The sequence below is a fragment of the Martes martes genome (assembly GCF_963455335.1).
Source record: "Martes martes genome assembly, chromosome: 9".
Lineage (NCBI taxonomy): Eukaryota > Metazoa > Chordata > Mammalia > Carnivora > Mustelidae > Martes > Martes martes.
Window position 1 is genome coordinate 108564702 of NC_137896.1, and position 15407 is coordinate 108580108.

At 49.5% G+C, this 15407-nt stretch overlaps 1 long non-coding RNA gene across 1 annotated transcript; it reads right to left on the minus strand.

Moving 5' to 3' along the window:
* Window positions 1-12116: 12116 nt before the first annotated feature.
* On the minus strand, window positions 12117-15143 carry LOC308349780. Its single transcript, XR_013967486.1, has 3 exons — window positions 14490-15143; window positions 14086-14374; window positions 12117-12766 (listed from the first exon to the last, which is right to left on the minus strand). It is a non-coding gene; the product is annotated as an uncharacterized lncRNA (long non-coding RNA).
* Between the last annotated feature and the right edge of the window lie 264 nt (window positions 15144-15407).

Consider the following 15407-nt stretch of genomic DNA (forward strand, 5'->3'; position numbering starts at 1 on the left):
TGTCTGTCACTCAGGCAGTAATGACAGTAGAGCTGAATTTCAAAAGGACACAGGATACGAGACCTTATTATGTGTTTGGCTTCCATCTTTTTTCTGTTTCAAAGGGCTCTCAATGTAAGGATTATGAGGCAGGTGTGTATGGACCTATGTATCTTACATCAATAGTTTAAAATGTTAACATAGTTCCAAATGCCTTGAGGGAAAAAAATTGGTTAAATTTTCTTTGTGAAAGTGGCAGTGTAAGGAGCACTCTAGGCAGATAATGGTTTACCCCCTGAAGTGTTGGGTGTGTATCCTAAAACCTTCATGTGTCTGGAGAAGTGTTTTCCTTCTTGAAATGGATCATATCCTGCTCTGAGTGCAGGAATCTGACTTTGTAATTGGGAGAAATCTCCTTCCCAGCCATTCAGCCTGGGCTGGGTTTGCATGGATAAAAGATCAGCCTCTCTGTTCTCTCTGGGAGGAAGCCAGTGGCTGAAGGCAAGGTTCCTTCCTTAGAACACGTCTGTTGCGAAGTGGAAATACTTTTCCAGCAAAAAAACAACAACAACAAAAAAAAAACAAACTGTTGCTCCAAATTTTTCATTACTGATTCAGTATTCAGTTCCAATTTTTGTGTCAAACGCTGCTGTGGAAAAGATATTCAGTTTCATGGGAAATCACGGACTGATGAATACAACAGATTATTCACAGAAGCAATATGAAATAAACATTGAGCTTTAAAAATTACCGTGCAATAGTCAAGTGCATAGGAATGAAGTAATATGAGATCTGGGGTTTGCTTTAGAATAACCCAGCTGACGGGGGAAGGGGTCATGGGGTATAGACTAAACAGAATTGGCCATGTGTTGATAATTATTGAAACGAGGTGATGGGTCCATGGGGGTCCATTATACTATTTTCACTAGTTTTAGAAATATTTGAAAATCTCCATATAAAAAGATAACAAAAAAGCCCCAAATGTGTAACTTTCTCTTGTTTGAATGAAAGATTTTTTTTTTTTAATTAGTTATTCATAGGGCCCCTGGGTGGCTCAGTTGGTTGAGTGACTGCCTTCAGCCTGGGTTGTGATCCCAGACTTCCCGGATCCAGTCCCGCATCGGGCTACCAGCTCCTTGGGGAGTCTGCTTCTCCCTCTGACCTTCTTCTCTCTCATGCTCTCTCTCACTCATTCTCTCCCAAATAAATAAATAAAATCTTAAAAAAAAAAATTAGTTTTTCATAGAGGTTGCATACTGGAATACACATGTGGCTAACAGGGGTGCTCATTAGGTTAAGCATTTGTATACTATTACATATAACACTGTAACTTTATATAGATTATATATAATATAATTTATAGATATATATACTTATACATGTACATATATAATTTAATATGCACATATGTTTAACACACACATACATATGTAGTGTATCAATTCATTTAATTCCTGTTCACAACTCAATGTGTAGGTTCTATATAAATTATCTGCATTTGCACTTGAGGCCGAGGAATATGGAGATTAGTGCACGAGGTCATTAAGTACGATTCGAACGCATTTAGACTTCGGAACCCACGGTCCTTCTTAAACAGAGCCCTCCCCTGCTGTCAACAACCACGCCGTTCTGTACTATTACATTGTCGCCAACAACTTTCCTTATCACAGTTTATTTTTTATTTTTAAATTGATGCTAGGGTGGTGGGTGGGGTGGAAAGTTTTTTTAAGAGACTGTTCAGTAATCCCGCTGAAACTGCCTGCCCCTCCTTAGCCTCAGGCACGGAGCCGGTGTGACGGAGGAGTGAGGTCCGGCGCGTTGCTCAGAGCGGTCCTCGGTCCTTGGTTCCCTGGACCGCAGGGGCTCAGGCCACTCTGGAGCCGCGCCCTGGCCGCCGAGTGGCGCCACCTGGTGGCCAGAAGCCCCGCAGCGGGCGTCTCCGCGGCCGAGGGTCTTCCGGGCGGAGGGAGCCGCCTCAAGCGGGCGGACCCGGCGCTGCAGCCCACAGTGGGAGGAGGCCGGTCCTTCCCCGAGGACGAGGTAAAGGCGTGACACGCTCAGGACAGATTCGCCTTTGACCTTGCCGGGAGCCTCTTGTCCGGCAGAGCCGGCCTCGGGAGGGCGAGCTGGGGCCCCGGGGACGGGAGAGACTGAGTGAGGGCTCCCTCCAGGGGCCCGCCTTCCCTGCCCCAGCCAGCGCTCAGCGGGAGCCTGGAGAAAGTGGGAGTTGAGAAGGGGGTGGTTTTGCCTAAGGACTCTTAAAATGAGCTCTTTAACATTTCCAAGTACTTAAGATTCACGTATTTATGTACATAGACATATGTATATTTCTCTGTATCCTCACCTCTTTGCAGAAACAGTATTAAAGCTGGAATCGTGTCATACGAGGTTATTTTTTCCCTAACCACAGTCATCTTAGGCTTGTGAAGAACACAGACCTGCCGCCGCTAGAGCCAAGACCCAGGGAACAAGCCCACCCCAGGGCATTTGGCCCGTCTTGAGGTCCTCAGCCCAAGTTCTGAGCCCTGTAGCGCCTGCAGACGAACCCTCCCCCGGCCCCGGTTGCTGGAGGAAGACGGCCCAGCTCTAGAGCCAGAGTATGTGGGCGCCCTGGCAGAGGGCACAGTGCTCCATAGGGCACAGCCCCCATGCAGGCAGGGACCTGGACACCAACTCTCCCTCCTTCATGAACTTGCGGGGATCAGTGAGGTCCAAACAGGCGAATCCGCAGGGCTTCATGGGCTACCTGGACCTGAAGGCGGTCTCCGAGGCACGTGCTCTCTTTCCCGTGGCCTGCGCTGCTCCAGGGCTAAGCCTGTCCTGAAGGGAGAGGGAGCTCCTCGCTGAATGCTTGTCAGTGCTCAGGGCACCTTCTGTTACGTGAAGCAGCTTCTGGATGCCACAGAGGGAGGGCAGCCCCTCAGAGAGCAAGGCCTCATCCGTCGTCCAGAGCTGCCCAAAGTTACTGCAGCGGAGGCCCAGGTGCACGGAAGCCTGCCCTGGCCAGGGACTAGACTGGCCAACTGGTCTACTCTGTGAATGCGGCAGGCCACACCACACTAGGAAAAGGCAGGGTCCTAACTGAAGGGCGAGGATATTCATTATTAAGGCCACTCTAGTGAGGAGGGACATTTTTCAAATCTGATTCCATGACCTGAGCAGCATAAACGTGGGCAGGCAGCAGAGGGGGCACTGGCACTCTGTCTAGAGAGGGAAGATGTCAAGATTGCCCATGCAGGGCCTCCTGGGGGCTGGGCTGGAGGAGGGTGACCTCCATGTAGAAATGAGGAAGGCAAAGAGGGTGCTCGAACACTTGTATCAGATCCTTTGGGCACGTGCATGGGTCTCTCAGATAGCGACTGAGCTGGCTTAGAAGCTGAGGACAAATTAGATAGGTTGGAGGCAATGTCCATACTGGCAAGGCCATTTATCTTCGGAGAGCCAAGAGAAAATCAATGGATGAGGGAAGGGGGGTGGTGTCCACATTTAGATTCCAGCTGTAAGAGAAGGCTTTGGCCTGGGCACCGGGGCAGTGTTGACATGGTGACGGAAGCGAGAGAACCTAAAGGTTAATGAAGCCTAGGGGCTCCTTAGGCATCCTGTCCTCTTTGTCGTCTCCTTCTGATGCCAAAACTTGCAGGATCTAGGATTAGTTTTACATAGGAAAAAGTCATTCCTCATAATGCATGATTTCAGTAAGAGCCAAGAGTGAAACCAGTTCAAAAGGTGACTGCAAGGTTTACTTGTGGGACCAGCAGCAAGCACCTAGGCCGAGGACTGGAATCATCCACTGTAGTTACTCACTCCTGGTTGGTTGGTGGCTCTTCTGTTGTGTAGGAAGGAGGTGGAGATGGCTGGGTGGGCTTCAGCCATACCTTTTCCCTAGAAGTAAGTCTAGGCCAAAGGCAGGTGAAAAGCCTCTCTGGCCCCCTTTATCTGGCCTTTCGTTTTGTTTTTTTTTTTATAAAGATTTTATTTATTTATTTGACAGATGGAGATGACAGAGAAGCAGGCAGAGAGAGAGGAGGAAGCAGGCTCCCTGCTGAGCAGAGAGCCCGATGCGGGGCTCAATCCCAGGACTCTGGGATCATGACCTGAGCCGAAGGCAGAGGCTTTAACCCACTGAGCCACCCAGGCGCCCCATTATCTGGCCTTTCGACTTGGCTGATGAGAAGGCCTGGGTAAAGGGACCACAGCCCTTCCGGACCTGGAGTACAACTTTCAGCCAGCCACTTGGTATCTCCTTTGCCTGGCTTCCCCCTTGGGCCCTAAGGGCACGTTCTCCTCTCTGCCCACGAAGGAGGCAAACCCTGGTCCTTTTGATAAGACTAGAGGCATCTGCTTCCGAGAGATAGAGATGCTAACAGGGAGAGGGAAAGAAGCCAAAACAATGTTCAATTCTGTACCCTTTTCCAGGTTTTAGCTTCCTCCTCTTCCGGGGCAGATTAAAGGAGTTTCAAGTTTCCCCTTGTGGCTAAAGTGTGCCATGACTCTGGTCAAACCATCTTTCTAAAAAAAATGCATCGTACATTAGCGTACAGTTAACAGGGAATTGTGGACAACAGGCCTGGGAACCAAGAAACAGTTGCAGGAACTAAGGATGTTTGTTTTAGAAGATATGCAAGGACCAGTCCCTCTTTAAATATTTTGAATGTGGGGGCGCCTGGGTGGCTTAGTCGGTTGAGCATCTGACTCAGCTCAGGTCATGATCTCAGGGTTGTGGGATTGAGCTCCACATTGGGTTCGGTTCTTGATGTGGAGTCTGCTTGAGAGTCTCTCCCTCTCCCTCTCCTTCTGCCCCTCTACCGGCTCTTGCTCTCTCTCTCTCTCTCTGTCTCTCTCTCAAATAAACAAATAAAATCTTTAAAAAAAAAAGATAAAAAATAATTTGGAATGTGGAAGAGAAGGTATTTATTTGTGGAGGATAAGAGGGCAAAATTGGGACCACGGAATAAGTAGGAAGGGGATTTCTGCCTCAATATTAAAATTACCCCACTCCCACCCCCAGAAATATTTGAGAAGGTGCCCTGGGAAGGAACATCCTGGCTGGAAAGCTGCTCATTCCTGCAATCCCTCGTCACAGGCTTTCCAGTACAGTCCTATTTTCAATATTCATCCGTGATGGTGACTATAAATGATGCCATGTCCTGGAGACTCCATTATGCCCACGTGCACTCCACACCCTCTTGAAGGCATCTTACCTCTGGAAATGGAATAAGGATGTTTGCCTAATAGATCTTGACTTGTGGTTTGCAAAACATGGGCGAGGGGCTAGAGTTTCCCCTAATTCTGAATGTCTGTAACTCCGCATTTATCACAGGAGATCAAGTAACCACTTTAGATTACCTAGTGAAGCCGTGACTGACTGGGATCTAGAACCAAGGATCGGGCTCCTCTCTGGGTGTTATTTGAGACTTTTACAAGTTCTGACTCGAAGGAGGCTGGCTTCCCTTGATAAGATAAAAGAATCATCTCTGGGTTTGGAATCAGCTTTCCTTATTTAGCTCTGCCTGCTGCATTCTTCAGGTTTTCCCTTTGTCTTCCCCTCCCGTTAACACATCCCCACAGTGACGGCTTTCCTCTGCTCCCCGGGATGCCCCTGGTACAGTAGGAGTTGAGACAGAGCTCACTCCGGAGTGGAGCCGGGGTTTCTCCGGAGATGAACTCACATCTGTGTGTCTGTCTGCCTTGAGCAGGGACCAGCCGTGGTGTCATCCAGTGCCCCCGCCCTCCCCCTTGTGTATGGGGAGAGTCTGTTCTTGCCTTAAAGGCTGGAAGTCCTTGCACGCAAGCAACACCTACTCGTTACTCTAAGTCTCCAGGCAGCTAATAAGGTGTTACGCCCTGTGGGCATTTGGTACACACTTGGTATTTGCTCCTCTTCTCCCACATGTAATCTCAAGATTCCATCATCTGGGGAAGCCGTTCCACCTGTCACTCCTCTTCCAAGCCCCGCCTTGGGAGATAAGGCTTCCGAAGAGAAGTACTTCTTCCCGCAAACGGCTCTGTTTTAAACTCACTATGTTTATTTGACTATCTAGATACCATGGTGATCGGCGCTATAGAAACAGAAAGATTGGGGAGGCGGAACAGAGAAAGGGAGCACCCCAAACACCCGGAGGCTGGAAAGCAGTGTTTTGTGACACTGGTGTTTATTTGGAGCTGGCAGTATTATTTATTATGTCCTCCGTGCACAGATCTGTCCCCTGGGAATGTGCGTGCCGGCTGCTTCCTTACTCACATTTTCTGGGCCTTGACAGGAGAGACGCTGCCTTCGGCATCATTGTCGCGACTTCTTACATGGGTCTGTCACTCTATGGTTCGCAGTGCACGTTCAGGCCCATTACTTCCCTCCTTTGATCCTAGGACAGCGCAGATCGCATTCACCCTATTTCTTGATGAATTGCAGGTTCAGGGACTAACTTGTGCAAAGTCACATGGCAAGTGAGTGGTCAGAGCTAGTGTCCACCTGCTTCCGAGAGTCAGCCACCTTCCGCTAAGGTCGAGCTGCGCGGCGGGGGAGAGCTCGGGGCAGGCTGGACGGAGGCAGTGCGCTGCGGGCTGAGTCCTTCCAGGTAGAATGAGCTGCACCGAGTAGTCCTAGTCGCAGAGACACGGGGCGCTCCTGCACGGAGCCCACACAAAAATGTGATTGGCTGCAGAAGAAATTTTGCTAATTTGATGTCTGGAGACAAAAGAAAGCGCAGGCCGGGGTGCCTGGGTAGTGCAGTCTAATAAGTGACAGACTCTTGATTTCGGCTCAGGTTAGGATCTCCGGGTTGTGAGATGGAACCCCACTCCTCTCCCTCTGCCCCTCCCGCCACTTGTGTGTTCTCTCTCTCAATCTCTCTCAAATAAATACATACATACATAAATAAAATCTTTAAAAAACAAAAACAAAAACTCTAGACTCTAGATCCCCCAAACCCCTAAATCCCCAAACCCCAAAAAACCTTGACTCTAGATTGTGGGATTATGAATGTCTTCTATTTTCTGTTTTCTTTCCTGTATGAACAGATATGCCCTGTTCCATTCTCCTGTACTCAGAAAGACCTTCTTTTCATGTTAGAAGCTTCAGAAGACTGGAATGTGTGTTCCTGAGAGGCTGTAATGCAGGTCCGATGAGAATACTTTTTTGGAGAAGTTTGTCCATAATTCATGGGCAGTCAAACAGGGAGGATTTGAGGGCTTACCGTGCATACCCACCAGGGAACACCAGGAAGAGCACGGCCGTCTGAATAGACACGTCTAAAAGTCAAGTCTGCTAACCTGGAGGGGACTGTAAGGGCCTACTTAGCCAGAGGGAGCCATTTTGTTGTTTATGCAGTAAACTTAGATTGACGCTGCCCCTCCCAGAGGAACTTACTTAAAAGCAAGTCCGGGAAACCAGTCCCAGGTAGCAAAGCCCAGATACAAGGGCGGGTCAGGCCAGGTGGAGACATCCAGTCAGTGGGGCGCGCATGTATCTACTAGGGTAAGTTGAAATTCAATTGGCCACCCGTGTGTGACCTAGCATGACCGTGCAGTTTTCTCTGTGTGTTGCAATCTCATTGGCCACCTGTGTGTGGCCAGGCTCAACCACATGGCCTTTGCTCTATAAAAGTTAGTCTGTGAGGCTGGGAGGGGTCGCCTCTTTGTAAGAGACGACCCCGACCTGTCGGTTTGGTTCTCGATGCTTGGCGCGAAATAAAGCTTTGCTTGACCTTCGCTTTGTATCAGTCTCGATCCTTTGATTACGGTCTCGATCCTTTGATTACAGACCTAACAGGGACTAGGGACCATTTAAAAGTCAAATGAATGGTGCAGACAGGCAAGGTGAATAATTCACAGGAGGGAGAGATCTCGGGGCCGGGGTTGGGGGGGTGGCGACCTGAGAGTCTTCTTGGAGGAAGAGTCTTCTGGTAGGCACTTGGACAATGAATAGGATTTAGAATGACAGGGAGAGAAGAGAGGCACGGCCAGGCAAGGACAGTATGGTGAGTAGAGGTGAGGGAGAGGCCCGTAGTGTGCCCAGGGCACCAGGTGGGCAAGACTAATCAAGGAGAGTCTTCCTTGAGCATCTGACACAGTCGACCATGACTGGGGAGCCATGCTCCCCGCTCCTGCAATGGGGCGGGTCTGTCTTCAGTCACTAGGGACAGGGAGCCTCTCAGAGGATCCAGTCGCACACAGAACTCCTCCCCACGGGGCTCATTTCTAATGGCAAACTGCTTGCAGATGCTGACGCTCATGGCCAAAGAGACTGTCAAGGTTTGGATTTGATCTTGCTCTGAATCATCCCGTTCTTGGCCAGAGCCCATGGTGGGAGGACCCTTGAGCCCGCACATGGACCCAGCCAGCTCTCCAGGATGGGAACACAGCAGCTGCCTGGCTGGGCCCGCAGAGCGCCAGCACCCGGTCTCCCTGAGTGCAAAGCTCCCCGCTCTTCCAAGCGTCAGAATAAGCAATGGAACTTATGTTGGGGAGATAAGGGGGAGGGACAGCCAAGTGTGATGGCCGAAAACAGCCACCTCCCTGCCTGTCAGACACTAGAGTTTTATTCCTTTGAGTGTTAAGGTTAAAAAAAAAAAAAAAAAGTCCCCCAATTTTCAGTTTGATTTTGTGTGTGTGTGTGTGTTTGGCGGGGCGGGGTGGGGGGAGGCTCTTGTGGCTCTCCCTCTTCTGTGACTCTCTGAAACTACTTCTAGGCCTCATATCCATGTCCTTTCCTCTGGGCTGCCTCTGGATTACCAAGGGACTGCTTTGCCATGCCCTCTCCCACTTTCGGGGAAGGGCAGTACTGCCAGGTCATCTCGCAAAGAGATTTCTTTTTTTTTTTTTTTTTAAAGATTTTATTTACTTATTTAACAGAGAGAAAGAGAGAGAGATAACAAGTCGGCAGAGAGGCAGGCTCCCCGCTGAGCAGAGAGCCCGATGCAGGACCAGCAGGACCCTGGAATCATGACCTGAGCTGAAGGCAGAGGTTTAACCCACTGAGCCACCCAGGCGCCCCTTGCAAAGAGATTTCTTTAACCTCCTGAGAGAACCCGTTCTTAAGTCAGACAATTCCTATTTATGTCTAACCTGAGGCTTTCATGTTGCCGAAATAGAAAACATCCAAGTACCACCTTCTTTCCCTTGAAACAGACTCTCCTATTGTTCCCCCTGAAGGCCCCGTGGTGTGATGAGCCTCAAGTCAGATGAGCCTTGCTTCTGTCACTACCAGCTGGGGGACCTGGTGCAAGCGACTTAGCTCGGAGCCCGTGTCTGTACCTTTGCCTGGTGAGGACTGATAGTCAGCAACGTGCGTGGTTTGTCAGCAGAACATGGCAAAAGTACTTTCTTTGGTATTTTCAAAAGCCTCTGTTGGTGTAGCCCTCAGCCTTCTGTGTGTTCAGCCCCCGAGCTTATCCGTCCGTTTCCAACACTTTAATCCCCCCCATCTTTGAGTGTGTTGCTGTCCACTAAGGTCCTGAGCTCGCCCAGAAGGCTCTTTTGGGCCTGCACAGAGGAAGTAGTCCTTTCCAGGCAAGGTTTTTACACCAAGCGCTGGCTTCTAGGCCCAAGGAGGCTGCCGCGGGGAGCCAGCACGCCCTGGACACTGCCTGCAGGACAGGAGCAGACACGGGGGCCTGTGTTTGCGATCTTGTCCTCAGTTACCCGAAACCAGTCTCCTCGGGAATTAACAAAAGGTGTCTCCACTTCCAGGGTGCATATTTCTATCTGAAGTTGAGCTGTCTATCTTCTCCCTCCATGGACCTGTACCACATCCTCCCAGAAATAAGTGACCCAGCCTCCTTGTGGAATGACCTATAGAGAACACCTGCCTTCCTGGGTATAGGACGAGAACTGGGACAAGACACGAGGGAGAGCCAAGGCTCTTGTGACTTAAACAGAGCTGGTCAGGAGCCAAGTCATTAATGTTCCTACTGACTTCCCTTTGGAGCGGTCAGGAGCTGTTTTTCTCTCACCTTCACTCCTCTCTCTTGGGTCTGGCAACGACTTTGATCATCAAGATGGCGGTACACAAAAGCAAGTACCCCCACACTCCCCAGAACTGTATTTCAGGGACTCTTCCTTCCTTTGTCCTGGGGCAGCCACCCTCGCACCTGTCTTCGGGCCACCCTCTGCCCCCATCTCGTTTTCCTTGGAGCTGGTTTTGGCTGTGGTGCTACCTGCACAACGACCAACATGTTAACAAACTAACGTAATGAGTGTTTCCCAGCTCGGTGGGAGAAGACCAGAGGTATTCCTGACTCCCCGTTGAGTTTCTTGTGTAGTTCCAGGCATCCCACCCCTGACTTGGTGATGTTGGAAATTTCTTAGAAAGCAGGAGCTGCTTTTGAGCCAATGGGTCATTCAAGTAACCTCCTTATGGAGAACCAAGTTCTCCATAAATTAAAGAAGAAATTATGAGATGACCGTCATGCTCGTAAGCAAGAAATAGAATGTTGTGCCCTGGTGATCCGGACCAGCCCAGTAATCAAGGGTGATATAATCAAAAGGATCTACTGCCTATTTGGTGACATTATTTTATGCTTTCTTCCAGCCCTCATTGCAACTTGCCACGGGGGAAGAGTATCTTTCTTTCTTTTTTTCTTTTAAAGCAGATTCCTCAGTGAGCCCGGAGTCCAATTTGGGACCCAATCCCAGGACTCCAGGATCTTGATCTGAGATGCAGGCAGTCACTTAACTGACTGGGCCACCCAGGCACCCAGGAAGAGTATCTTTCAACGTGAATTTTTTATGATAATGGATAGCTTCTCATAAGTCATGATTTCTTTCTCCAAACTATAGAGTAGTGGTCTTCAGACCATATATGGTCTGGGAACCAGCAGCATCAGCATCACAGGTCAGCTTGTTAGAAAGGCGAATGCTGGGTGTCTGGGTGGCTCAGTGGGTTAAACCTTTGCCTTCGGCTCAGGTCGTGATCTCAGGGTCCTGGGATTGAGTCCCGCATCCAGCTCTCTGCTCAGAAGGGGGAATGCTTCCCTCTCTCTCTCTCTGCCTGCCTCTCTGCTTACTTGTGATCTCTCTGTCAAATAAATAAATAAAAATCTTCAAAAAAAAAGAAAGAAAGAAAGAAAGGCAAATGCTGAGGTCCCGCTGCAGACTGTGGAATTGGAAATTCGGAGGGGGGCCCAGCCAATCCCGCCAGGGAATCCTGATGCTCACTGAAGTCTGACAACCACTGGTAGGGAGTCACCCATTAACTGTTTCTTAGTCTGTTACCTGCTCTGGCTTAGAGCGCTGTTCCAGCCCTCTCCAGGAGGCCTCCCAGAGAAAATAAAATTCTTGTCAACCTTGTCTCTTCCCTAATCAACTTAACTTGTTTTGCCTGGAGTAGTGAGGTGAGAGCTCGCTCCATCCAGTTGAGGGCTGCAAGCCGAGAGTGCGCCTGGGATTAAGTCCTGCTGAGTTCACACTGAGTCGAAATGGAGACACGAGCACCCATTGTGCCCAGGAGGGCAGCTGGACGCCACCATCCCAAGAGTGGGTTTCTTCCTGATCTGCCCCTCTCCATTCATCGATGCGGATAAGAAGAGCTGTAGAAATGTTATTTATTGGTGTGTGGTGCCTGGGTTTTTTTTTTTTTTTTAAAGATTTTTATTTATTTGACCGGCAGAGATCACAAGTAGGCAGAGAGGCAGGCAGAGAGAGAGGAAGGGAAGCAGGCTCCCCGCTGAGCAAAGAGCCCGATGTGGGGCTTGATCCCAGGATGCTGGGATCATGACCTGAGCTGAAGGCAGAGGCTTTAACCCACTGAGCCACCCAGGTGCCCCGGTGCCTGGTTTTAAAGTAAGTCATGAACAGGACTTGTAATCATAGGGACGGTCTACAAGCATACAGCCTTTCTCTTCGGTAAGAGAGGATCAATTAGATATTATATTGGAACGATTTCTTTCAAAAGAAGGTATTTATTTATTTCTTAATTTTAATTTTTAAATTAATTAATTAATTAATTAATTTTAAATTTATTTGAGAGAGAGAGAGAGAGAACACAAGCAGAGAGAAGGGCAGGCAGAGCGAGAAGCAGACTCCCTGCTGAGCAAGAAACCCGACATAAGACTCGATCCCAGGACCTTGGGATCATGACCTGCACTGAAGGCAGATGCCCAACCAACTGAGCCACCCAGGTGCCCCTATTTTTTTTATTTTTAAAGGTTTTATTTAGTTATTAGAGAGAGGGAGAGCGAGTGCGTGCATGCGCACAAGCTAGGGGGAGGGGCAGGAGGAGAGGGAGAAGCAGACTCCCCGCTGAGCAGGGAGCCTGACAAGAGACTTGATTTGAGGACCCTCGGGATCATGACCTGAGCTGAAGACAGACGCTTAATGACTGAGCCACCCAGGAGCCCCTAAAGGAGGCGCTTAGAATCAGACACTAGTGCCCACTGACAGAGAGCTTCTTGTCAGCGTGACCGCACCGGCCCATGAAGCCTGGAGAAACACCAACTACTTCAGGAGACTCTTCAGGAGAGGTACCGTTAGCCTAGTTACAGGTGGGAAAACTAAGACTCAAAATGTTGGGTCACCTGCCTCTTACAAAGAGACAGAATTGGTGCTTGAACTAAGCAGTGTCAGAAGCCCCCAGGTTTAACCACCATGAGTCTAATGAGCCAGAATCTTCCTTCTTCGTTTTCCATGAAACCTCAGCTTCTCTGCTCAACTCCATCTTCTTGTCCCTCTCCCGGCTTCATCTCCTTCTTCTTCCTGAGTTTGCCGACAGTCTTTTCTCCATCCTGATGGAATGCTTTGCTTTTGGGAGTCTCTATGGGCTGCTCTCTGTTTGATCCATCCATAATTAATCCTAAAAATGATCAGAGGCAGAAATTTGTATTTAAAAACTTTTCTTGGAACTCTCTTGGGCTTAAAACAAACACAATAGGTTTTGACTAATACTTATTTGCTGAATGTCAGACCCCCAAGTGGATCTTTCTTAGAGCTCAATGGTGTTGGGCAATGGTGCGTGTTGGAAGTAAACCAATGGTTGCTGGAGCCCCGGAGAGTAATTCTCAAGGGTGTTTGGATGAGTGGACATGCCCCACCCCCAGGGGGTTTGCATCTGAATCTGAGCCTGGCTGTGTCAACTATTCTCTCCCACTCTGATTCTTAATCCCCCAGGGCAGGAGCTAGGACACTTGTCTTTTCAAAAGAGACACAGTAATACCTAAGGTTAGGCCCGTTTGGGAAATGCTGGCCAGAAGGGGTACACTCTGGTTCTTCTTCTTTTTTTTTTTTTTAAGAGTTTATTATTTATGTATCAGACAGAGAGAGGGAGAGAGAGCACAAACAGGGGTAGCAGCAGGCAGATGGAGAAGCAGACTCCCTGCTGAGCAGGGAGCCCAATGTGGGACTCGGATCCCAGGACCCTGGAATCATGACCTGAGCCAAAGCAGACGCTTAACTGACTGAGTCACCCAGGTGTCCCAAACTCTGGTTCTTTTATTGCATCTCCAATCACCTATTTCAGAAGCTCCCTCTGGAGATCCCGAGGCTGGGCTCCTGGGACCAAAACTTGAGACCACTGCTCCCTGAGCCAATGCCCTCAAACCCCCAGCATGCATCAGAATCCTCCCACAGCTTGTTAAAACACGGGTGTGGGCCCCACTCCCAGGGTTGCTGATCTAGGCGGTTGGGGAATTTGCATTTCTAATAATCCCCTAGGGGACACTGACGCTGCTTGCCTGGAGACCACACTTTGAGAACTGCTTTGCTAGATCCTTCCATTGCATGGAAGAATAAACTGGCCCTCAGCCCAGACCAGAGAGACTTTCTTTACTTCAAGCTAAGATGTATAACGGAAGTGCCATCTGACATGGCCAGGCCTCCTCATAAATCACCGGGCTCCTTTAGTCCAGAACTCTGCTCTCGCTCCGTCCAGCAAATGCTCTATTTGCTGTTCACACCAGCTGTTGGGAAACTCAGGCTCTAGGATTCCAGGACCCAGACGCTAGGTACAACCCAGACACTGACTTTGTGAATGACCATAAGGAAGTCATTTATCTTTCCCTGGCCCGATGTCCCCCTCATCTGACGAAGGTGACATCTTGAGGAGATGAAATGATAGAATAAATTCAAACCCATTAAGACATGTTTAAAGCTCAAGTTACAAATGCTGGACATTACCCTCAGTAATGACTGGAGAGACAAAGAGAGTGGCTGCCGGGTCTTGGTTTTTTACTAACTGGGGTGGCCTGGAGCCAGTGGCGTCCATCCGTCAATGGCAAGGGATTGACCTGGGGGGGTCTCAGATGTCACGTGTAGCTGGAGGATGGCAGGGTTTGACTCCCAGCCCCAGCACCCGGGATCGGCTTCATCCTTATGCTGGTTTATACAGACGTCTCTTTCTCCCCTTCTTCACGTCGTAATGCAGGTTTGGGGCACCAAATCATGTCCATTTAGTGTACCCGGAATGCTTGGAGCAGGGGGGAAGAAAAAGTATTAGGGTCATTTAACACAGAACAAGGCCAAGCGAAAGCAAAATGCAAGCAAAATGTGGCCGTGGACCTCAGCAGAGTGATCTGACTTACCTTGACCTCAGCAAAACCTCCAGCGTGCAGGTGAACACAGAATAAAGGGACCAGGCAGGAGGTGGGTGAGTGAGTAGCACTCCTTGCTCTCTTGACACAGACGAGAGGTTCACAGGGCTCTGCGGCTCCAGCCAGCCTGTGGACCGAGGCGGGGCAGGAGGCAGAATCCCTGTTTCCCCAGCAGGAAGCTCTGGCCCTAGTCCCTGGGACAGGTCTGAGCTTGGAATCAGCTCTTTCATGAAACTTGGAAAGTCAAGAGAACACGGGTCTCTTCTGAGTGAACCCAGAGAAGTCCGTGGTTCACCAGCAGCTCCTTGGTGAAGGCAGAAACCCTGGCTCACGCTCAGGATGGAGGGAAGCGAAATAGAAGGCTCTCCCGGAGCTCACGGGAGCTAGACCTGGAATGCAATCTCTGCCAATGTTGCCTTTTACTTGTAGTTTGCAAGTTGTGTTTAAAAATTGTCTACTGATTGCTTTGACATTCATTCTCACCGGTGTGTTTGTTTGTATGTTCTTCTGTTTGAAAGGAGAGAACAGGGGCGCCTGGGTGGCTCAGTCAGTTAAGCATCTGCCTTCAGCTCAGGTCCTGATCCCAGGGTGCTGGGATCGAGCCCCACATCAGGCTCTTTGCTCAGCGGGGAGCCTGCTTCTCCCTCTTCCTCTGTCCCCCACCAAATGAATAAACAGAATCTTTAAGAAGAAAAGAAAAGAAAAAAATAGAGAGCAAAGTCCCAAGGCCACTGTCTCAGAGGGAGCGGCAGGCTTGCAGACAACAAAGGCTGAGGGTGGGTGCTGGGGGGCTGCTGCATCAGCCTTCATCTGGGGAGCAATTTTTGGTTGTTGAGGAACAGTAGGACAATTCGCGAGATGTCATCAGAATACACAGAATATAAACAGCTACGAGGACGAATTTTTGCA